At 40.9% G+C, this 19,597-nt stretch overlaps 35 non-coding genes across 35 annotated transcripts; all 35 read right to left on the bottom strand.

The window, feature by feature from the left end:
- Positions 1 to 166: 166 nt before the first annotated feature.
- LOC123733934 (5S ribosomal RNA) lies at positions 167 to 285 on the bottom strand. Its single transcript, XR_006764277.1, has one exon. It is a non-coding gene; the product is annotated as a 5S ribosomal RNA (ribosomal RNA).
- Positions 286 to 6,332: 6,047 nt separating this feature from the next.
- Positions 6,333 to 6,451, bottom strand: LOC123733935 (5S ribosomal RNA). Its single transcript, XR_006764278.1, has one exon. It is a non-coding gene; the product is annotated as a 5S ribosomal RNA (ribosomal RNA).
- A 408-nt stretch (positions 6,452 to 6,859) lies between these two features.
- Positions 6,860 to 6,978, bottom strand: LOC123734016 (5S ribosomal RNA). The gene has a single exon (XR_006764359.1). It is a non-coding gene; the product is annotated as a 5S ribosomal RNA (ribosomal RNA).
- A 409-nt stretch (positions 6,979 to 7,387) lies between these two features.
- LOC123733936 (5S ribosomal RNA) lies at positions 7,388 to 7,506 on the bottom strand. Its single transcript, XR_006764279.1, has one exon. It is a non-coding gene; the product is annotated as a 5S ribosomal RNA (ribosomal RNA).
- Positions 7,507 to 7,645: 139 nt separating this feature from the next.
- Positions 7,646 to 7,764, bottom strand: LOC123733937 (5S ribosomal RNA). The gene has a single exon (XR_006764280.1). It is a non-coding gene; the product is annotated as a 5S ribosomal RNA (ribosomal RNA).
- Positions 7,765 to 8,173: 409 nt separating this feature from the next.
- On the bottom strand, positions 8,174 to 8,292 carry LOC123733938 (5S ribosomal RNA). The gene has a single exon (XR_006764281.1). It is a non-coding gene; the product is annotated as a 5S ribosomal RNA (ribosomal RNA).
- A 139-nt stretch (positions 8,293 to 8,431) lies between these two features.
- On the bottom strand, positions 8,432 to 8,550 carry LOC123734017 (5S ribosomal RNA). Its single transcript, XR_006764360.1, has one exon. It is a non-coding gene; the product is annotated as a 5S ribosomal RNA (ribosomal RNA).
- Positions 8,551 to 8,960: 410 nt separating this feature from the next.
- On the bottom strand, positions 8,961 to 9,079 carry LOC123733939 (5S ribosomal RNA). Its single transcript, XR_006764282.1, has one exon. It is a non-coding gene; the product is annotated as a 5S ribosomal RNA (ribosomal RNA).
- Positions 9,080 to 9,218: 139 nt separating this feature from the next.
- On the bottom strand, positions 9,219 to 9,336 carry LOC123734050 (5S ribosomal RNA). The gene has a single exon (XR_006764394.1). It is a non-coding gene; the product is annotated as a 5S ribosomal RNA (ribosomal RNA).
- A 141-nt stretch (positions 9,337 to 9,477) lies between these two features.
- Positions 9,478 to 9,596, bottom strand: LOC123733940 (5S ribosomal RNA). The gene has a single exon (XR_006764283.1). It is a non-coding gene; the product is annotated as a 5S ribosomal RNA (ribosomal RNA).
- Positions 9,597 to 10,005: 409 nt separating this feature from the next.
- On the bottom strand, positions 10,006 to 10,124 carry LOC123733941 (5S ribosomal RNA). Its single transcript, XR_006764284.1, has one exon. It is a non-coding gene; the product is annotated as a 5S ribosomal RNA (ribosomal RNA).
- A 139-nt stretch (positions 10,125 to 10,263) lies between these two features.
- Positions 10,264 to 10,382, bottom strand: LOC123733942 (5S ribosomal RNA). Its single transcript, XR_006764285.1, has one exon. It is a non-coding gene; the product is annotated as a 5S ribosomal RNA (ribosomal RNA).
- A 409-nt stretch (positions 10,383 to 10,791) lies between these two features.
- On the bottom strand, positions 10,792 to 10,910 carry LOC123733943 (5S ribosomal RNA). The gene has a single exon (XR_006764286.1). It is a non-coding gene; the product is annotated as a 5S ribosomal RNA (ribosomal RNA).
- Positions 10,911 to 11,049: 139 nt separating this feature from the next.
- Positions 11,050 to 11,168, bottom strand: LOC123733945 (5S ribosomal RNA). Its single transcript, XR_006764288.1, has one exon. It is a non-coding gene; the product is annotated as a 5S ribosomal RNA (ribosomal RNA).
- A 409-nt stretch (positions 11,169 to 11,577) lies between these two features.
- On the bottom strand, positions 11,578 to 11,696 carry LOC123733946 (5S ribosomal RNA). The gene has a single exon (XR_006764289.1). It is a non-coding gene; the product is annotated as a 5S ribosomal RNA (ribosomal RNA).
- Positions 11,697 to 11,835: 139 nt separating this feature from the next.
- On the bottom strand, positions 11,836 to 11,954 carry LOC123733947 (5S ribosomal RNA). The gene has a single exon (XR_006764290.1). It is a non-coding gene; the product is annotated as a 5S ribosomal RNA (ribosomal RNA).
- A 409-nt stretch (positions 11,955 to 12,363) lies between these two features.
- LOC123733948 (5S ribosomal RNA) lies at positions 12,364 to 12,482 on the bottom strand. The gene has a single exon (XR_006764291.1). It is a non-coding gene; the product is annotated as a 5S ribosomal RNA (ribosomal RNA).
- A 139-nt stretch (positions 12,483 to 12,621) lies between these two features.
- Positions 12,622 to 12,740, bottom strand: LOC123733949 (5S ribosomal RNA). The gene has a single exon (XR_006764292.1). It is a non-coding gene; the product is annotated as a 5S ribosomal RNA (ribosomal RNA).
- A 410-nt stretch (positions 12,741 to 13,150) lies between these two features.
- On the bottom strand, positions 13,151 to 13,269 carry LOC123733950 (5S ribosomal RNA). The gene has a single exon (XR_006764293.1). It is a non-coding gene; the product is annotated as a 5S ribosomal RNA (ribosomal RNA).
- Positions 13,270 to 13,408: 139 nt separating this feature from the next.
- LOC123733951 (5S ribosomal RNA) lies at positions 13,409 to 13,527 on the bottom strand. The gene has a single exon (XR_006764294.1). It is a non-coding gene; the product is annotated as a 5S ribosomal RNA (ribosomal RNA).
- A 139-nt stretch (positions 13,528 to 13,666) lies between these two features.
- LOC123733952 (5S ribosomal RNA) lies at positions 13,667 to 13,785 on the bottom strand. Its single transcript, XR_006764295.1, has one exon. It is a non-coding gene; the product is annotated as a 5S ribosomal RNA (ribosomal RNA).
- Positions 13,786 to 14,194: 409 nt separating this feature from the next.
- On the bottom strand, positions 14,195 to 14,313 carry LOC123733953 (5S ribosomal RNA). The gene has a single exon (XR_006764296.1). It is a non-coding gene; the product is annotated as a 5S ribosomal RNA (ribosomal RNA).
- A 139-nt stretch (positions 14,314 to 14,452) lies between these two features.
- On the bottom strand, positions 14,453 to 14,571 carry LOC123733954 (5S ribosomal RNA). The gene has a single exon (XR_006764297.1). It is a non-coding gene; the product is annotated as a 5S ribosomal RNA (ribosomal RNA).
- A 409-nt stretch (positions 14,572 to 14,980) lies between these two features.
- Positions 14,981 to 15,099, bottom strand: LOC123734018 (5S ribosomal RNA). Its single transcript, XR_006764361.1, has one exon. It is a non-coding gene; the product is annotated as a 5S ribosomal RNA (ribosomal RNA).
- Positions 15,100 to 15,508: 409 nt separating this feature from the next.
- On the bottom strand, positions 15,509 to 15,627 carry LOC123733956 (5S ribosomal RNA). Its single transcript, XR_006764299.1, has one exon. It is a non-coding gene; the product is annotated as a 5S ribosomal RNA (ribosomal RNA).
- A 139-nt stretch (positions 15,628 to 15,766) lies between these two features.
- Positions 15,767 to 15,885, bottom strand: LOC123733957 (5S ribosomal RNA). The gene has a single exon (XR_006764300.1). It is a non-coding gene; the product is annotated as a 5S ribosomal RNA (ribosomal RNA).
- A 409-nt stretch (positions 15,886 to 16,294) lies between these two features.
- On the bottom strand, positions 16,295 to 16,413 carry LOC123733958 (5S ribosomal RNA). The gene has a single exon (XR_006764301.1). It is a non-coding gene; the product is annotated as a 5S ribosomal RNA (ribosomal RNA).
- Positions 16,414 to 16,552: 139 nt separating this feature from the next.
- Positions 16,553 to 16,671, bottom strand: LOC123733959 (5S ribosomal RNA). The gene has a single exon (XR_006764302.1). It is a non-coding gene; the product is annotated as a 5S ribosomal RNA (ribosomal RNA).
- Positions 16,672 to 17,080: 409 nt separating this feature from the next.
- On the bottom strand, positions 17,081 to 17,199 carry LOC123733960 (5S ribosomal RNA). Its single transcript, XR_006764303.1, has one exon. It is a non-coding gene; the product is annotated as a 5S ribosomal RNA (ribosomal RNA).
- Positions 17,200 to 17,338: 139 nt separating this feature from the next.
- LOC123733961 (5S ribosomal RNA) lies at positions 17,339 to 17,457 on the bottom strand. The gene has a single exon (XR_006764304.1). It is a non-coding gene; the product is annotated as a 5S ribosomal RNA (ribosomal RNA).
- Positions 17,458 to 17,866: 409 nt separating this feature from the next.
- LOC123733962 (5S ribosomal RNA) lies at positions 17,867 to 17,985 on the bottom strand. Its single transcript, XR_006764305.1, has one exon. It is a non-coding gene; the product is annotated as a 5S ribosomal RNA (ribosomal RNA).
- Positions 17,986 to 18,124: 139 nt separating this feature from the next.
- Positions 18,125 to 18,243, bottom strand: LOC123733963 (5S ribosomal RNA). The gene has a single exon (XR_006764306.1). It is a non-coding gene; the product is annotated as a 5S ribosomal RNA (ribosomal RNA).
- Positions 18,244 to 18,652: 409 nt separating this feature from the next.
- On the bottom strand, positions 18,653 to 18,771 carry LOC123733964 (5S ribosomal RNA). The gene has a single exon (XR_006764307.1). It is a non-coding gene; the product is annotated as a 5S ribosomal RNA (ribosomal RNA).
- Positions 18,772 to 18,910: 139 nt separating this feature from the next.
- Positions 18,911 to 19,029, bottom strand: LOC123733965 (5S ribosomal RNA). The gene has a single exon (XR_006764308.1). It is a non-coding gene; the product is annotated as a 5S ribosomal RNA (ribosomal RNA).
- A 409-nt stretch (positions 19,030 to 19,438) lies between these two features.
- Positions 19,439 to 19,557, bottom strand: LOC123733967 (5S ribosomal RNA). Its single transcript, XR_006764310.1, has one exon. It is a non-coding gene; the product is annotated as a 5S ribosomal RNA (ribosomal RNA).
- Positions 19,558 to 19,597: the final 40 nt, after the last annotated feature.

Genomic DNA, 19,597 nt, shown 5'->3' on the forward strand with positions numbered 1-19,597 from the left:
TTCTTGTTTGTCTTATAAATACAAGGCAGATGCTAATTGAAAACACAAGGAAATTTGATCCTATTAAAAAGGCAGGAAGCTGCATTTAGTCAATTCATCATTAAATGCTTACTACAAGGCAGTGTTGCTGATGAAATAGTGCAAGAGCACACCCTCGTGGACAAAATGCTTACAGCACCTGGTATTCCCAGGCGGTCTCCCATCCAAGTACTAACCAGGCCCGACCCTGCTTAGCTTCCGAGATCAGACGAGATCGGGCGTACCCAGGCTGGTATGGCCGTAAGCGAGAAACAATCTCTTGCTACAACATATATAGTCAAAGTGAGTCTGATAAAACAGACATTTAGTCAATTCATCATTAAATGCTTAATACAAGGCAGTGTTGCTGATGAAATAGTGCAAGAGCACACCCTCGTGGACAAAATGCTTACAGCACCTGGTATTCCCAGGCGGTCTCCCATCCAAGTACTAACCAGGCCCGACCCTGCTTAGCTTCCGAGATCAGACGAGATCGGGCGTACTTTTTTTTTCTTTTATTATGAAAAAACACATAATATTTACAATATTCAAACAATAATAATAAAAAAGGATGAACAATTCATCCTTTTACAAAATCAAAAAAGAAAAGAAAATAAAACCAATTAAAATAAACACAATCATCCACTAAAACCAATTAATAATTAAAAACAAGTTTTCCATTTTGATCAATTTCGATAAAAGTGCTCCCCCACACAAACAGTTTTTCAAAATTACATCCTCCATATTTATATATTAGTTCAATATCTTTCTCTAAAATACTTTTAAATAAAACCTCCACACTCACAATTTTCCCTTCATAATGTCCTAAATTCCTTCTTTGTCTTACAGCGTATCTAGCATGGCTAAGAACAAAATTCATCAAATTAATATTAAAAACTTTGCTTTTCCCATTTATACCAAATAGAAACAACCTCCTCCACTCAACCCCATTTACAATATCTTCTCCCCAATGTTGTTCTAAAAGCCCCTTTATAAACTCATGAAACCCTTGTAATCTACTACATTCAATAAAAAAGTGCATAAAATTTTCCACCTCCGTACCACAAATATCACATTCTCTTTTAATGTCTCTATTTATTTGATGTAAAACCACGTTCGTAAAAATCCTATTATGTTTCAATTTAAAATCATTATCTTCACATTCTATAGAATTATATTTGACATTGACATTCTTCCATATTGATTTTACATCTATATTTACAAATACCCTAGACCACACTTTTTCTGAAGCAGGAGCTTTTATCTCTCTTAAAATACATTTTTCATAAATCTTTTTAACTTTCAAACCTGATAAAACATGTTTCTCCCCATTACTTTCATAATATAAAACCGGTAAACCCTTAGCTCTCTCAACCACCTCTGTATTTATTAAAAGCACCCATTCTTCAGGAATACACCCTAAAATTCTCTTATACATATTATCTACTGTAGTTTTGCTTATTTCATCTTCCACTTCACAAACATTATCATAAATCGCTTGTACAGTAAGAAACCCTGGAATGACCTCGTATAAAATATCCCCAATCTGTCTCATCCCAGCCCTCATAAAATATTTACAAAACAACATCTTATTATTATATTGTATCTTGGGATTTAAGAAAATTGGCTGATTTAAAATATTGTCTAAAATGGTACACTCATAATAAATATTTGGTAAAAACTCCCCCCCAAGCTTCAAACACTTCTCTATAAAACAATGGTACATTACTTAACATTTCTTTTTTCATGCACATCAATAAACCATTGTCCCCCATCCTCCCAACCTCCTGCAAATACTCCTTAAAAAATCTTTTCCATCCATAATCTAGTTCACCATATAAATATTTCCGTACCATTTTAACTCTAATTGCTTTTTTCCTTACATTTAAATCCACCAACTTCAAACCCCCCTCCTCATAACCTGCAATCAATGTTTTAAAAGAAATTTTCGCTCCTTTCCCATCCCATAAAAAATCAACTAAAATCGTATTCATTTCAGATAAAACCCATTCTGGTACATCTAAAACGTTCATGACATGAATAAAAATTGACATCAGCAAGGAATTTACAACAATTACTTTCCCTTTTAATTTCAAAGCCCTCCCCCTCCACATATTTACTACCTTCCTAACTTTGTTTATAACCCCACTCCATGTCAGATCCCTAGCTTCTTGTTCCTTCACCCCTAAAAACACACCTAACACCTTAAAATAATCATTTACCACCTTAAAAGGAAAAGTCCCCTCATTATTCTTCCCAACATACATTATTACTGACTTCTCCATATTCACTTTAGCTCCTGAGGCTTTCTCATATACTTTAAAACACTCCATCACCCTTTTAACACTTCCCTCATCTCTGACTGTAATTGTGGTATCGTCTGCATATTGATGAATTAAACTAAAACCTCCTTGCGGAGTCTCTACACAATTTATAAAATGATCTTTTTTTAAGGTATGCCGCTAAGGGTTCTACCGATAAAACAAACAATAAAGCTGATAAAGGGCACCCCTGTCTCACTGATCTCTCAAGAATAAAAGAATCTGTTAAAATCCCATTACATTTAACCCTACTTTTAGCCTTTCTATATAATAATTTTATCCATCTTATAATTCCATTTCCAAACCCATACTTTTCCAGTACCCTAAACATAAAATCATGTTCCACCCTGTCAAAAGCTTTATTAAAATCTATACTTAAAACAATTCCCCCTATCTTATCGCTATTCATTTTATTTATCACATCTCTAAGTGTAGTTATGGTATCTGCTATATCTCTTCCAGGCACACTATAATTTTGTGTAGGTGCTATAATATCATTTAAAACCATCTTCAACCTATTTGCCAGTATCTTAGCTAAAATCTTATAATCTGAGTTTAATAAACTAATTGGCCTATAATTTTCTAATTTCAATTTACTCCCCTTATTTTTATATAAAATCGATATCAGCCCTGTCACCATGGAATCTGAAACAGTATTATTGTCTTCCATATATTGATATACTTCTAATAAAATAGGTGCTAAAATACTTTCATACATTTTATAAAACTCTGCAATTAGTCCATCTACTCCAGGACTTTTATTTATTTGTAAACCCTTAATTGCATCTTTCACTTCATCCATTGTTATCTTCCTATCACACATTTGCTTATCCTCAACACCAATTTGCACATCCACACTACTTAAAATCTCTTTTACACACCCCTCATCCACCTCCCCTTTCTTAAATAAATCCTTATAAAAATTCTGTACCGTTTCTAATATCTCAACATAATCAATTACCACTTCACCCTTTACATTTTCAATCTCACTAATATATGATTTCATCTGTTTAGTTTTCTCTAAACCAAGAAAAAACGACGTACATTTCTCCCCTTCTAAAACATATTTTGCCCTACTTCTTATAATTGCACCCTTACACTTATCTATTTCACATTTGCTCAATTTTTCTTTTAAATCTAAAAACTTTTCAATAGTATAATCAGGATCACTATCACATTTCTTCATTTCTTCATTCAATTTTGTTCTTAAATAATTTTCTGCTCTTGTCATCCTACTCCTCTTCTTCCTTGCATATCTACACTAAAAACTTTTATTTTTTCTTTAACATTTTCCCACCACTTGCACTTATCATTCCCTTTTTGCTTATCCTCCATTTCATCTTCTATCAAAGATTTAAGTTGTTTCCCGTATTCCTCATCACCTAGATACCCTGCATTCATACACCATATTCCCCCCCCTTTCCTTTCCTTATCTAACCCCACCGAAAATGTTAACCCAGCATGATCACTAAAAGTTGTACAAATATATTTAATATCCTTCATAAAATTCCTTAACCCTTCATTTACTAAAACCAAATCTATCCGTGTCTGTTTCAATTCCCCTAAAACCACCTGCCTTCTAGAAAATTCTCTCTTATTAGGATTCTCCTCCCTCCATATATCAATTAAATTGTTTTCAACCATCATCTTCCTTAAAACCCCCCCCTAGATACGTCACTTCTAAAAATAGCTCCCCTTGTCATATCTAGTCTATCCATTTTTACATTAAAATCCCCAACTAAAATACAGTTTCCCTTGCACCATTTCGCTAATTCTAAAAATAAATTCCTTCTCTCTATTTCATTATTCGGCGCATAAATATTTATAATCCTAAAAACCCTACTCATATATTCAAAGTCTAAAATTAAAATCCGCCCATTATTATCATTATATATCTTCTTCACATTTTCTACTACATCCTTCCTTATTAAAATTGCAACCCCACATGAATTCCCCCTACCATTGTTTACATAAATAAAATCCCTCCATATTTTCTGAACTTCTAAAACACACATATTATCCCAGTGCGTCTCTTGAATACATAAAATATCAGAATTCTTTATGTGTACTATTCTATTAAATTTTCCTATTGTTCTCAACCCATTCGCATTTATCGACATTATTGTGACCATACTAATAAATAATAAAATTATAAAATATAATTTCATTATCCTCTACCTTTTATCCAGTTTCTTTCCTCTTCCACCCTTTCTCTCCCCCCCTCCGCTGCTTTCCTCTTCCTGTATCCTCCTCTCATTCTTTCAAACTTTTCCCCATCATCCGAGTCCGATATCTCCTCCAAGTCCATTTCATCCAGCCAACTTTTCTTCTTTACACCCTCGTCCGTTGTGCTCCCCGTGTTCATCGCCGATTCTGGAATGTTCGTTGTGCTCCCCGTGTTCTCCGCCGTTTCTGGAATGTTCATCTCCGTCTCATGTGTAGTCGTCGTTGTGCTCCCCGTGTTCATCGCCGTTTCTGGAATGTTCGTTGTGCTCCCCGTGTTCATCTCCGTCTCATATATTGTCGTCGTTGTGCTCCCCGTGTTCATACCCGTCTCTGTTATTGTCATTAAACTTAAAACCCTCTCCATTTCTTCACCCCCGAGTTACTTGTTTGTGCTGTGCTTTCCCCTAAAACCTGTGAGTCCCCCGAGCTTCCCCCAGTCCACTCCCCCTCCTCCTGAAAACTCCATCTTCTTATTTCTGAATCCATGCTGCTCCCAATTTCGTTAATCTTCTGGTCTTCCTTCTTCTCCCTTCTTCCTTCCTCCGTCTCTCCACCTTCCACCACATCCTCTCCTCCATCTTCTTCTCCTTCTTGCGACGATACAACTGCTTCCTCGAATAGTACTTGACTCCCCTCTTCAGTCATAACTTCTCCACAGTTGCATTCCGCCAATCTCTTTCTGCATCTTCCACAAACATTCCTTTCCTTCTCTCCGACACACTCTCTCGCATAATGGCCTTGATTGCCGCACTTGAAACACTTGAATTCAGGGCAATCTTTAACTATGTGCCCAGGTTGTATGCACAATCGACAAACTCTGACCTGCTTGTCATGGATCACCCTGAAGTATTCAGCTCCTTCCAGCGTCTCAATTTTTGTGGAATATGGCAATGATGTGACTTTTTCCGTAAATTTAACTTTACAGAACCTTGTTCCGTCAACCACCTCCGTTCCAGGCCAAACTCTCCTCCTTATCTCCGATACGGCCGTTACTCCCCAGCTTCTCAACTTGTCCAGTATCACTTTATCTTCTATATATACCGGTAGATTCATAAAAGACACCACCAATTCATTAATATTCACATCTCTCGCCAGTATCTTGTTGTCCTTTATCCGTATACCGTCCATTAGCCGTTCTTTACCTTTTCCGTTTCTCATCGTAATTTCATATTTCTTATCTCCTTTCATTCGGCATCCCACCACCTCTCCACACGTCTCCTTAATTGCTCGTAGTAATTCCATCGTCGTCACCTTTTCTTCTCCCACCAACTCAATTGCCACCGTGTATTCTTTTCCATATTTCATTCCTCCTTTTTCGTTTTCCTTCCGTTGCGCATTTTCGTTGTCTTTGTCCGTTCCGTTTGTCGTTGCCATGTTGTCCGTCATTGTGAATCAAAAATGAAAGCGAAAAAACCTCCCCCAGGCAGCAAAACTGCAGGGGGGAAAACTAAACAAAAGTAAAAACTATCCAAATGAAAAAACAATAAATTATATTGCAAAATCCAAAAAGAAACGAAAATAGCTCTCGAGCAAACACTCTCAAGCAAACACTCACAGCTCAATTACTCGCACCTGTCGTCACTTCTCCAATCAAGGATTAGCGCCCCCAGGCTGGTATGGCCGTAAGCGAGAAACAATCTCTTGCTACAACATATATAGTCAAAGTGAGTCTGATAAAACAGACATTTAGTCAATTCATCATTAAATGCTTAATACAAGGCAGTGTTGCTGATGAAATAGTGCAAGAGCACACCCTCGTGGACAAAATGCTTACAGCACCTGGTATTCCCAGGCGGTCTCCCATCCAAGTACTAACCAGGCCCGACCCTGCTTAGCTTCCGAGATCAGACGAGATCGGGCGTACCCAGGCTGGTATGGCCGTAAGCGAGAAACAATCTCTTGCTACAACATATATAGTCAAAGTGAGTGTGATAAACAGACATTGCATTTTCACCAATTAGATAAGCAGCTTGAACTTTGTGTCACTGAAAAAGTAGAAGAAATTACAAACACTGTTCCCATCACTTTTTAGCACAGGTAGTTGGATAAAATACAAACTTTATTTCCTTTCATCATTTGAACAGGGCAAAGGAGCACAAAGCACACACAAGCTGCATTCAGCAACAATATTCTTGTTTGTCTTATAAATACAAGGCAGATGCTAATTGAAAACACAAGGAAATTTGATCCTATTAAAAGGCAGGAAGCTGCATTTAGTCAATTCATCATTAAATGCTTACTACAAGGCAGTGTTGCTGATGAAATAGTGCAAGAGCACACCCTCGTGGACAAAATGCTTACAGCACCTGGTATTCCCAGGCGGTCTCCCATCCAAGTACTAACCAGGCCCGACCCTGCTTAGCTTCCGAGATCAGACGAGATCGGGCGTACCCAGGCTGGTATGGCCGTGAGCGAGAAACAATCTCTTGCTACAACATATATAGTCAAAGTGAGTGTGATAAACAGACATTGCATTTTCACCAATTAGATAAGCAGCTTGAACTTTGTGTCACTGAAAAAGTAGAAGAAATTACAAACACTGTTCCCATCACTTTTTAGCACAGGTAGTTGGATAAAATACAAACTTTATTTCCTTTCATCACTTGAACAGGGCAAAGGAGCACAAAGCACACACAAGCTGCATTCAGCAACAATATTCTTGTTTGTCTTATAAATACAAGGCAGATGCTAATTGAAAACACAAGGAAATTTGATCCTATTAAAAAGGCAGGAAGCTGCATTTAGTCAATTCATCATTAAATGCTTACTACAAGGCAGTGTTGCTGATGAAATAGTGCAGGAGCACACCCTCGTGGACAAAATGCTTACAGCACCTGGTATTCCCAGGCGGTCTCCCATCCAAGTACTAACCAGGCCCGACCCTGCTTAGCTTCCGAGATCAGACGAGATCGGGCGTACCCAGGCTGGTATGGCCGTAAGCGAGAAACAATCTCTTGCTACAACATATATAGTCAAAGTGAGTCTGATAAAACAGACATTTAGTCAATTCATCATTAAATGCTTAATACAAGGCAGTGTTGCTGATGAAATAGTGCAAGAGCACACCCTCGTGGACAAAATGCTTACAGCACCTGGTATTCCCAGGCGGTCTCCCATCCAAGTACTAACCAGGCCCGACCCTGCTTAGCTTCCGAGATCAGACGAGATCGGGCGTACCCAGGCTGGTATGGCCGTAAGCGAGAAACAATCTCTTGCTACAACATATATAGTCAAAGTGAGTGTGATAAACAGACATTGCATTTTCACCAATTAGATAAGCAGCTTGAACTTTGTGTCACTGAAAAAGTAGAAGAAATTACAAACACTGTTCCCATCACTTTTTAGCACAGGTAGTTGGATAAAATACAAACTTTATTTCCTTTCATCATTTGAACAGGGCAAAGGAGCACAAAGCACACACAAGCTGCATTCAGCAACAATATTCTTGTTTGTCTTATAAATACAAGGCAGATGCTAATTGAAAACACAAGGAAATTTGATCCTATTAAAAAGGCAGGAAGCTGCATTTAGTCAATTCATCATTAAATGCTTACTACAAGGCAGTGTTGCTGATGAAATAGTGCAGGGGCACACCCTCGTGGACAAAATGCTTACAGCACCTGGTATTCCCAGGCGGTCTCCCATCCAAGTACTAACCAGGCCCGACCCTGCTTAGCTTCCGAGATCAGACGAGATCGGGCGTACCCAGGCTGGTATGGCCGTAAGCGAGAAACAATCTCTTGCTACAACATATATAGTCAAAGTGAGTCTGATAAAACAGACATTTAGTCAATTCATCATTAAATGCTTAATACAAGGCAGTGTTGCTGATGAAATAGTGCAAGAGCACACCCTCGTGGACAAAATGCTTACAGCACCTGGTATTCCCAGGCGGTCTCCCATCCAAGTACTAACCAGGCCCGACCCTGCTTAGCTTCCGAGATCAGACGAGATCGGGCGTACCCAGGCTGGTATGGCCGTGAGCGAGAAACAATCTCTTGCTACAACATATATAGTCAAAGTGAGTGTGATAAACAGACATTGCATTTTCACCAATTAGATAAGCAGCTTGAACTTTGTGTCACTGAAAAAGTAGAAGAAATTACAAACACTTGTTCCCATCACTTTTTAGCACAGGTAGTTGGATAAAATACAAACTTTATTTCCTTTCATCATTTGAACAGGGCAAAGGAGCACAAAGCACACACAAGCTGCATTCAGCAACAATATTCTTGTTTGTCTTATAAATACAAGGCAGATGCTAATTGAAAACACAAGGAAATTTGATCCTATTAAAAAGGCAGGAAGCTGCATTTAGTCAATTCATCATTAAATGCTTACTACAAGGCAGTGTTGCTGATGAAATAGTGCAGGGGCACACCCTCGTGGACAAAATGCTTACAGCACCTGGTATTCCCAGGCGGTCTCCCATCCAAGTACTAACCAGGCCCGACCCTGCTTAGCTTCCGAGATCAGACGAGATCGGGCGTACCCAGGCTGGTATGGCCGTAAGCGAGAAACAATCTCTTGCTACAACATATATAGTCAAAGTGAGTCTGATAAAACAGACATTTAGTCAATTCATCATTAAATGCTTAATACAAGGCAGTGTTGCTGATGAAATAGTGCAAGAGCACACCCTCGTGGACAAAATGCTTACAGCACCTGGTATTCCCAGGCGGTCTCCCATCCAAGTACTAACCAGGCCCGACCCTGCTTAGCTTCCGAGATCAGACGAGATCGGGCGTACCCAGGCTGGTATGGCCGTAGCGAGAAACAATCTCTTGCTACAACATATATAGTCAAAGTGAGTGTGATAAAACAGACATTTAGTCAATTCATCATTAAATGCTTAATACAAGGCAGCTTGTTGCTGATGAAATAGTGCAAGAGCACACCCTCGTGGACAAAATGCTTACAGCACCTGGTATTCCCAGGCGGTCTCCCATCCAAGTACTAACCAGGCCCGACCCTGCTTAGCTTCCGAGATCAGACGAGATCGGGCGTACCCAGGCTGGTATGGCCGTAAGCGAGAAGCAATCTCTTGCTACAACATATATAGTCAAAGTGAGTGTGATAAACAGACATTGCATTTTCACCAATTAGATAAGCAGCTTGAACTTTGTGTCACTGAAAAAGTAGAAGAAATTACAAACACTGTTCCCATCACTTTTTAGCACAGGTAGTTGGATAAAATACAAACTTTATTTCCTTTCATCATTTGAACAGGGCAAAGGAGCACAAAGCACACACAAGCTGCATTCAGCAACAATATTCTTGTTTGTCTTATAAATACAAGGCAGATGCTAATTGAAAACACAAGGAAATTTGATCCTATTAAAAAGGCAGGAAGCTGCATTTAGTCAATTCATCATTAAATGCTTACTACAAGGCAGTGTTGCTGATGAAATAGTGCAGGGGCACACCCTCGTGGACAAAATGCTTACAGCACCTGGTATTCCCAGGCGGTCTCCCATCCAAGTACTAACCAGGCCCGACCCTGCTTAGCTTCCGAGATCAGACGAGATCGGGCGTACCCAGGCTGGTATGGCCGTAAGCGAGAAACAATCTCTTGCTACAACATATATAGTCAAAGTGAGTCTGATAAAACAGACATTTAGTCAATTCATCATTAAATGCTTAATACAAGGCAGTGTTGCTGATGAAATAGTGCAAGAGCACACCCTCGTGGACAAAATGCTTACAGCACCTGGTATTCCCAGGCGGTCTCCCATCCAAGTACTAACCAGGCCCGACCCTGCTTAGCTTCCGAGATCAGACGAGATCGGGCGTACCCAGGCTGGTATGGCCGTAAGCGAGAAACAATCTCTTGCTACAACATATATAGTCAAAGTGAGTGTGATAAACAGACATTGCATTTTCACCAATTAGATAAGCAGCTTGAACTTTGTGTCACTGAAAAAGTAGAAGAAATTACAAACACTGTTCCCATCACTTTTTAGCACAGGTAGTTGGATAAAATACAAACTTTATTTCCTTTCATCATTTGAACAGGGCAAAGGAGCACAAAGCACACACAAGCTGCATTCAGCAACAATATTCTTGTTTGTCTTATAAATACAAGGCAGATGCTAATTGAAAACACAAGGAAATTTGATCCTATTAAAAAGGCAGGAAGCTGCATTTAGTCAATTCATCATTAAATGCTTACTACAAGGCAGTGTTGCTGATGAAATAGTGCAGGGGCACACCCTCGTGGACAAAATGCTTACAGCACCTGGTATTCCCAGGCGGTCTCCCATCCAAGTACTAACCAGGCCCGACCCTGCTTAGCTTCCGAGATCAGACGAGATCGGGCGTACCCAGGCTGGTATGGCCGTAAGCGAGAAACAATCTCTTGCTACAACATATATAGTCAAAGTGAGTCTGATAAAACAGACATTTAGTCAATTCATCATTAAATGCTTAATACAAGGCAGTGTTGCTGATGAAATAGTGCAAGAGCACACCCTCGTGGACAAAATGCTTACAGCACCTGGTATTCCCAGGCGGTCTCCCATCCAAGTACTAACCAGGCCCGACCCTGCTTAGCTTCCGAGATCAGACGAGATCGGGCGTACCCAGGCTGGTATGGCCGTAAGCGAGAAACAATCTCTTGCTACAACATATATAGTCAAAGTGAGTGTGATAAACAGACATTGCATTTTCACCAATTAGATAAGCAGCTTGAACTTTGTGTCACTGAAAAAGTAGAAGAAATTACAAACACTGTTCCCATCACTTTTTAGCACAGGTAGTTGGATAAAATACAAACTTTATTTCCTTTCATCATTTGAACAGGGCAAAGGAGCACAAAGCACACACAAGCTGCATTCAGCAACAATATTCTTGTTTGTCTTATAAATACAAGGCAGATGCTAATTGAAAACACAAGGAAATTTGATCCTATTAAAAAGGCAGGAAGCTGCATTTAGTCAATTCATCATTAAATGCTTACTACAAGGCAGTGTTGCTGATGAAATAGTGCAGGGGCACACCCTCGTGGACAAAATGCTTACAGCACCTGGTATTCCCAGGCGGTCTCCCATCCAAGTACTAACCAGGCCCGACCCTGCTTAGCTTCCGAGATCAGACGAGATCGGGCGTACCCAGGCTGGTATGGCCGTAAGCGAGAAACAATCTCTTGCTACAACATATATAGTCAAAGTGAGTCTGATAAAACAGACATTTAGTCAATTCATCATTAAATGCTTAATACAAGGCAGTGTTGCTGATGAAATAGTGCAAGAGCACACCCTCGTGGACAAAATGCTTACAGCACCTGGTATTCCCAGGCGGTCTCCCATCCAAGTACTAACCAGGCCCGACCCTGCTTAGCTTCCGAGATCAGACGAGATCGGGCGTACCCAGGCTGGTATGGCCGTAAGCGAGAAACAATCTCTTGCTACAACATATATAGTCAAAGTGAGTGTGATAAACAGACATTGCATTTTCACCAATTAGATAAGCAGCTTGAACTTTGTGTCACTGAAAAAGTAGAAGAAATTACAAACACTGTTCCCATCACTTTTTAGCACAGGTAGTTGGATAAAATACAAACTTTATTTCCTTTCATCATTTGAACAGGGCAAAGGAGCACAAAGCACACACAAGCTGCATTCAGCAACAATATTCTTGTTTGTCTTATAAATACAAGGCAGATGCTAATTGAAAACACAAGGAAATTTGATCCTATTAAAAAGGCAGGAAGCTGCATTTAGTCAATTCATCATTAAATGCTTACTACAAGGCAGTGTTGCTGATGAAATAGTGCAGGGGCACACCCTCGTGGACAAAATGCTTACAGCACCTGGTATTCCCAGGCGGTCTCCCATCCAAGTACTAACCAGGCCCGACCCTGCTTAGCTTCCGAGATCAGACGAGATCGGGCGTACCCAGGCTGGTATGGCCGTAAGCGAGAAACAATCTCTTGCTACAACATATATAGTCAAAGTGAGTCTGATAAAACAGACATTTAGTCAATTCATCATTAAATGCTTAATACAAGGCAGTGTTGCTGATGAAATAGTGCAAGAGCACACCCTCGTGGACAAAATGCTTACAGCACCTGGTATTCCCAGGCGGTCTCCCATCCAAGTACTAACCAGGCCCGACCCTGCTTAGCTTCCGAGATCAGACGAGATCGGGCGTACCCAGGCTGGTATGGCCGTAAGCGAGAAACAATCTCTTGCTACAACATATATAGTCAAAGTGAGTGTGATAAACAGACATTGCATTTTCACCAATTAGATAAGCAGCTTGAACTTTGTGTCACTGAAAAAGTAGAAGAAATTACAAACACTTGTTCCCATCACTTTTTAGCACAGGTAGTTGGATAAAATACAAACTTTATTTCCTTTCATCACTTGAACAGGGCAAAGGAGCACAAAGCACACACAAACTGCATTCAGCAACAATATTCTTGTTTGTCTTATAAATACAAGGCAGATGCTAATTGAAAACACAAGGAAATTTGATCCTATTAAAAAGGCAGGAAGCTGCATTTAGTCAATTCATCATTAAATGCTTACTACAAGGCAGTGTTGCTGATGAAATAGTGCAGGGGCACACCCTCGTGGACAAAATGCTTACAGCACCTGGTATTCCCAGGCGGTCTCCCATCCAAGTACTAACCAGGCCCGACCCTGCTTAGCTTCCGAGATCAGACGAGATCGGGCGTACCCAGGCTGGTATGGCCGTAAGCGAGAAACAATCTCTTGCTACAACATATATAGTCAAAGTGAGTCTGATAAAACAGACATTTAGTCAATTCATCATTAAATGCTTACTACAAGGCAGTGTTGCTGATGAAATAGTGCAAGAGCACACCCTCGTGGACAAAATGCTTACAGCACCTGGTATTCCCAGGCGGTCTCCCATCCAAGTACTAACCAGGCCCGACCCTGCTTAGCTTCCGAGATCAGACGAGATCGGGCGTACCCAGGCTGGTATGGCCGTAAGCGAGAAACAATCTCTTGCTACAACATATATAGTCAAAGTGAGTCTGATAAAACAGACATTTAGTCAATTCATCATTAAATGCTTAATACAAGGCAGTGTTGCTGATGAAATAGTGCAAGAGCACACCCTCGTGGACAAAATGCTTACAGCACCTGGTATTCCCAGGCGGTCTCCCATCCAAGTACTAACCAGGCCCGACCCTGCTTAGCTTCCGAGATCAGACGAGATCGGGCGTACCCAGGCTGGTATGGCCGTAAGCGAGAAACAATCTCTTGCTACAACATATATAGTCAAAGTGAGTGTGATAAACAGACATTGCATTTTCACCAATTAGATAAGCAGCTTGAACTTTGTGTCACTGAAAAAGTAGAAGAAATTACAAACACTGTTCCCATCACTTTTTAGCACAGGTAGTTGGATAAAATACAAACTTTATTTCCTTTCATCACTTGAACAGGGCAAAGGAGCACAAAGCACACACAAGCTGCATTCAGCAACAATATTCTTGTTTGTCTTATAAATACAAGGCAGATGCTAATTGAAAACACAAGGAAATTTGATCCTATTAAAAAGGCAGGAAGCTGCATTTAGTCAATTCATCATTAAATGCTTACTACAAGGCAGTGTTGCTGATGAAATAGTGCAGGGGCACACCCTCGTGGACAAAATGCTTACAGCACCTGGTATTCCCAGGCGGTCTCCCATCCAAGTACTAACCAGGCCCGACCCTGCTTAGCTTCCGAGATCAGACGAGATCGGGCGTACCCAGGCTGGTATGGCCGTAAGCGAGAAACAATCTCTTGCTACAACATATATAGTCAAAGTGAGTCTGATAAAACAGACATTTAGTCAATTCATCATTAAATGCTTAATACAAGGCAGTGTTGCTGATGAAATAGTGCAAGAGCACACCCTCGTGGACAAAATGCTTACAGCACCTGGTATTCCCAGGCGGTCTCCCATCCAAGTACTAACCAGGCCCGACCCTGCTTAGCTTCCGAGATCAGACGAGATCGGGCGTACCCAGGCTGGTATGGCCGTAAGCGAGAAACAATCTCTTGCTACAACATATATAGTCAAAGTGAGTGTGATAAACAGACATTGCATTTTCACCAATTAGATAAGCAGCTTGAACTTTGTGTCACTGAAAAAGTAGAAGAAATTACAAACACTGTTCCCATCACTTTTTAGCACAGGTAGTTGGATAAAATACAAACTTTATTTCCTTTCATCATTTGAACAGGGCAAAGGAGCACAAAGCACACACAAGCTGCATTCAGCAACAATATTCTTGTTTGTCTTATAAATACAAGGCAGATGCTAATTGAAAACACAAGGAAATTTGATCCTATTAAAAAGGCAGGAAGCTGCATTTAGTCAATTCATCATTAAATGCTTACTACAAGGCAGTGTTGCTGATGAAATAGTGCAAGAGCACACCCTCGTGGACAAAATGCTTACAGCACCTGGTATTCCCAGGCGGTCTCCCATCCAAGTACTAACCAGGCCCGACCCTGCTTAGCTTCCGAGATCAGACGAGATCGGGCGTACCCAGGCTGGTATGGCCGTGAGCGAGAAACAATCTCTTGCTACAACATATATAGTCAAAGTGAGTGTGATAAACAGACATTGCATTTTCACCAATTAGATAAGCAGCTTGAACTTTGTGTCACTGAAAAAGTAGAAGAAATTACAAACACTGTTCCCATCACTTTTTAGCACAGGTAGTTGGATAAAATACAAACTTTATTTCCTTTCATCATTTGAACAGGGCAAAGGAGCACAAAGCACACACAAGCTGCATTCAGCAACAATATTCTTGTTTGTCTTATAAATACAAGGCAGATGCTAATTGAAAACACAAGGAAATTTGATCCTATTAAAAAGGCAGGAAGCTGCATTTAGTCAATTCATCATTAAATGCTTACTACAAGGCAGTGTTGCTGATGAAATAGTGCAGGGGCACACCCTCGTGGACAAAATGCTTACAGCACCTGGTATTCCCAGGCGGTCTCCCATCCAAGTACTAACCAGGCCCGACCCTGCTTAGCTTCCGAGATCAGACGAGATCGGGCGTACCCAGGCTGGTATGGCCGTAAGCGAGAAACAATCTCTTGCTACAACATATATAGTCAAAGTGAGTCTGATAAAACAGACATTTAGTCAATTCATCATTAAATGCTTAATACAAGGCAGTGTTGCTGATGAAATAGTGCAAGAGCACACCCTCGTGGACAAAATGCTTACAGCACCTGGTATTCCCAGGCGGTCTCCCATCCAAGTACTAACCAGGCCCGACCCTGCTTAGCTTCCGAGATCAGACGAGATCGGGCGTACCCAGGCTGGTATGGCCGTAAGCGAGAAACAATCTCTTGCTACAACATATATAGTCAAAGTGAGTGTGATAAACAGACATTGCATTTTCACCAATTAGATAAGCAGCTTGAACTTTGTGTCACTGAAAAAGTAGAAGAAATTACAAACACTGTTCCCATCACTTTTTAGCACAGGTAGTTGGATAAAATACAAACTTTATTTCCTTTCATCATTTGAACAGGGCAAAGGAGCACAAAGCACACACAAGCTGCATTCAGCAACAATATTCTTGTTTGTCTTATAAATACAAGGCAGATGCTAATTGAAAACACAAGGAAATTTGATCCTATTAAAAAGGCAGGAAGCTGCATTTAGTCAATTCATCATTAAATGCTTACTACAAGGCAGTGTTGCTGATGAAATAGTGCAGGGGCACACCCTCGTGGACAAAATGCTTACAGCACCTGGTATTCCCAGGCGGTCTCCCATCCAAGTACTAACCAGGCCCGACCCTGCTTAGCTTCCGAGATCAGACGAGATCGGGCGTACCCAGGCTGGTATGGCCGTAAGCGAGAAACAATCTCTTGCTACAACATATATAGTCAAAGTGAGTCTGATAAAACAGACATTTAGTCAATTCATCATTAAATGCTTAATACAAGGCAGTGTTGCTGATGAAATAGTGCAAGAGCACACCCTCGTGGACAAAATGCTTACAGCACCTGGTATTCCCAGGCGGTCTCCCATCCAAGTACTAACCAGGCCCGACCCTGCTTAGCTTCCGAGATCAGACGAGATCGGGCGTACCCAGGCTGGTATGGCCGTAAGCGAGAAACAATCTCTTGCTACAACATATATAGTCAAAGTGAGTGTGATAAACAGACATTGCATTTTCACCAATTAGATAAGCAGCTTGAACTTTGTGTCACTGAAAAAGTAGAAGAAATTACAAACACTGTTCCCATCACTTTTTAGCACAGGTAGTTGGATAAAATACAAACTTTATTTCCTTTCATCATTTGAACAGGGCAAAGGAGCACAAAGCACACACAAGCTGCATTCAGCAACAATATTCTTGTTTGTCTTATAAATACAAGGCAGATGCTAATTGAAAACACAAGGAAATTTGATCCTATTAAAAAGGCAGGAAGCTGCATTTAGTCAATTCATCATTAAATGCTTACTACAAGGCAGTGTTGCTGATGAAATAGTGCAGGGGCACACCCTCGTGGACAAAATGCTTACAGCACCTGGTATTCCCAGGCGGTCTCCCATCCAAGTACTAACCAGGCCCGACCCTGCTTAGCTTCCGAGATCAGACGAGATCGGGCGTACCCAGGCTGGTATGGCCGTAAGCGAGAAACAATCTCTTGCTACAACATATATAGTCAAAGTGAGTCTGATAAAACAGACATTTAGTCAATTCATCATTAAATGCTTAATACAAGGCAGTGTTGCTGATGAAATAGTGCAAGAGCACACCCTCGTGGACAAAATGCTTACAGCACCTGGTATTCCCAGGCGGTCTCCCATCCAAGTACTAACCAGGCCCGACCCTGCTTAGCTTCCGAGATCAGACGAGATCGGGCGTACCCAGGCTGGTATGGCCGTAAGCGAGAAACAATCTCTTGCTACAACATATATAGTCAAAGTGAGTGTGATAAACAGACATTGCATTTTCACCAATTAGATAAGCAGCTTGAACTTTGTGTCACTGAAAAAGTAGAAGAAATTACAAACACTGTTCCCATCACTTTTTAGCACAGGTAGTTGGATAAAATACAAACTTTATTTCCTTTCATCATTTGAACAGGGCAAAGGAGCACAAAGCACACACAAGCTGCATTCAGCAACAATATTCTTGTTTGTCTTATAAATACAAGGCAGATGCTAATTGAAAACACAAGGAAATTTGATCCTATTAAAAAGGCAGGAAGCTGCATTTAGTCAATTCATCATTAAATGCTTACTACAAGGCAGTGTTGCTGATGAAATAGTGCAGGAGCACACCCTCGTGGACAAAATGCTTACAGCACCTGGTATTCCCAGGCGGTCTCCCATCCAAGTACTAACCAGGCCCGACCCTGCTTAGCTTCCGAGATCAGACGAGATCGGGCGTACCCAGGCTGGTATGGCCGTAAGCGAGAAACAATCTCTTGCTACAACATATATAGTCAAAGTGAGTCTGATAAAACAGACATTTAGTCAATTCATCATTAAATGCTTAATACAAGGCAGTGTTGCTGATGAAATAGTGCAAGAGCACACCCTCGTGGACAAAATGCTTACAGCACCTGGTATTCCCAGGCGGTCTCCCATCCAAGTACTAACCAGGCCCGACCCTGCTTAGCTTCCGAGATCAGACGAGATCGGGCGTACCCAGGCTGGTATGGCCGTAAGCGAGAAACAATCTCTTGCTACAACATATATAGTCAAAGTGAGTGTGATAAACAGACATTGCATTTTCACCAATTAGATAAGCAGCTTGAACTTTGTGTCACTGAAAAAGTAGAAGAAATTACAAACACTGTTCCCATCACTTTTTAGCACAGGTAGTTGGATAAAATACAAACTTTATTTCCTTTCATCATTTGAACAGGGCAAAGGAGCACAAAGCACACACAAGCTGCATTCAGCAACAATATTCTTGTTTGTCTTATAAATACAAGGCAGATGCTAATTGAAAACACAAGGAAATTTGATCCTATTAAAAAGGCAGGAAGCTGCATTTAGTCAATTCATCATTAAATGCTTACTACAAGGCAGTGTTGCTGATGAAATAGTGCAGGGGCACACCCTCGTGGACAAAATGCTTACAGCACCTGGTATTCCCAGGCGGTCTCCCATCCAAGTACTAACCAGGCCCGACCCTGCTTAGCTTCCGAGATCAGACGAGATCGGGCGTACCCAGGCTGGTATGGCCGTAAGCGAGAAACAATCTCTTGCTACAACATATATAGTCAAAGTGAGTCTGATAAAACAGACATTTAGTCAATTCATCATTAAATGCTTAATACAAGGCAGTGTTGCTGATGAAATAGTGCAAGAGCACACCCTCGTGGACAAAATGCTTACAGCACCTGGTATTCCCAGGCGGTCTCCCATCCAAGTACTAACCAGGCCCGACCCTGCTTAGCTTCCGAGATCAGACGAGATCGGGCGTACCCAGGCTGGTATGGCCGTAAGCGAGAAACAATCTCTTGCTACAACATATATAGTCAAAGTGAGTGTGATAAACAGACATTGCATTTTCACCAATTAGATAAGCAGCTTGAACTTTGTGTCACTGAAAAAGTAGAAGAAATTACAAACACTGTTCCCATCACTTTTTAGCACAGGTAGTTGGATAAAATACAAACTTTATTTCCTTTCATCATTTGAACAGGGCAAAGGAGCACAAAGCACACACAAGCTGCATTCAGCAACAATATTCTTGTTTGTCTTATAAATACAAGGCAGATGCTAATTGAAAACACAAGGAAATTTGATCCTATTAAAAAGGCAGGAAGCTGCATTTAGTCAATTCATCATTAAATGCTTACTACAAGGCAGTGTTGCTGATGAAATAGTGCAGGGGCACACCCTCGTGGACAAAATGCTTACAGCACCTGGTATTCCCAGGCGGTCTCCCATCCAAGTACTAACCAGGCCCGACCCTGCTTAGCTTCCGAGATCAGACGAGATCGGGCGTACCCAGGCTGGTATGGCCGTAAGCGAGAAACAATCTCTTGCTACAACATATATAGTCAAAGTGA

Source organism: Salmo salar, unplaced genomic scaffold (assembly GCF_905237065.1).
Source record: "Salmo salar unplaced genomic scaffold, Ssal_v3.1, whole genome shotgun sequence".
In the NCBI taxonomy this organism is placed as follows: domain Eukaryota; kingdom Metazoa; phylum Chordata; class Actinopteri; order Salmoniformes; family Salmonidae; genus Salmo; species Salmo salar.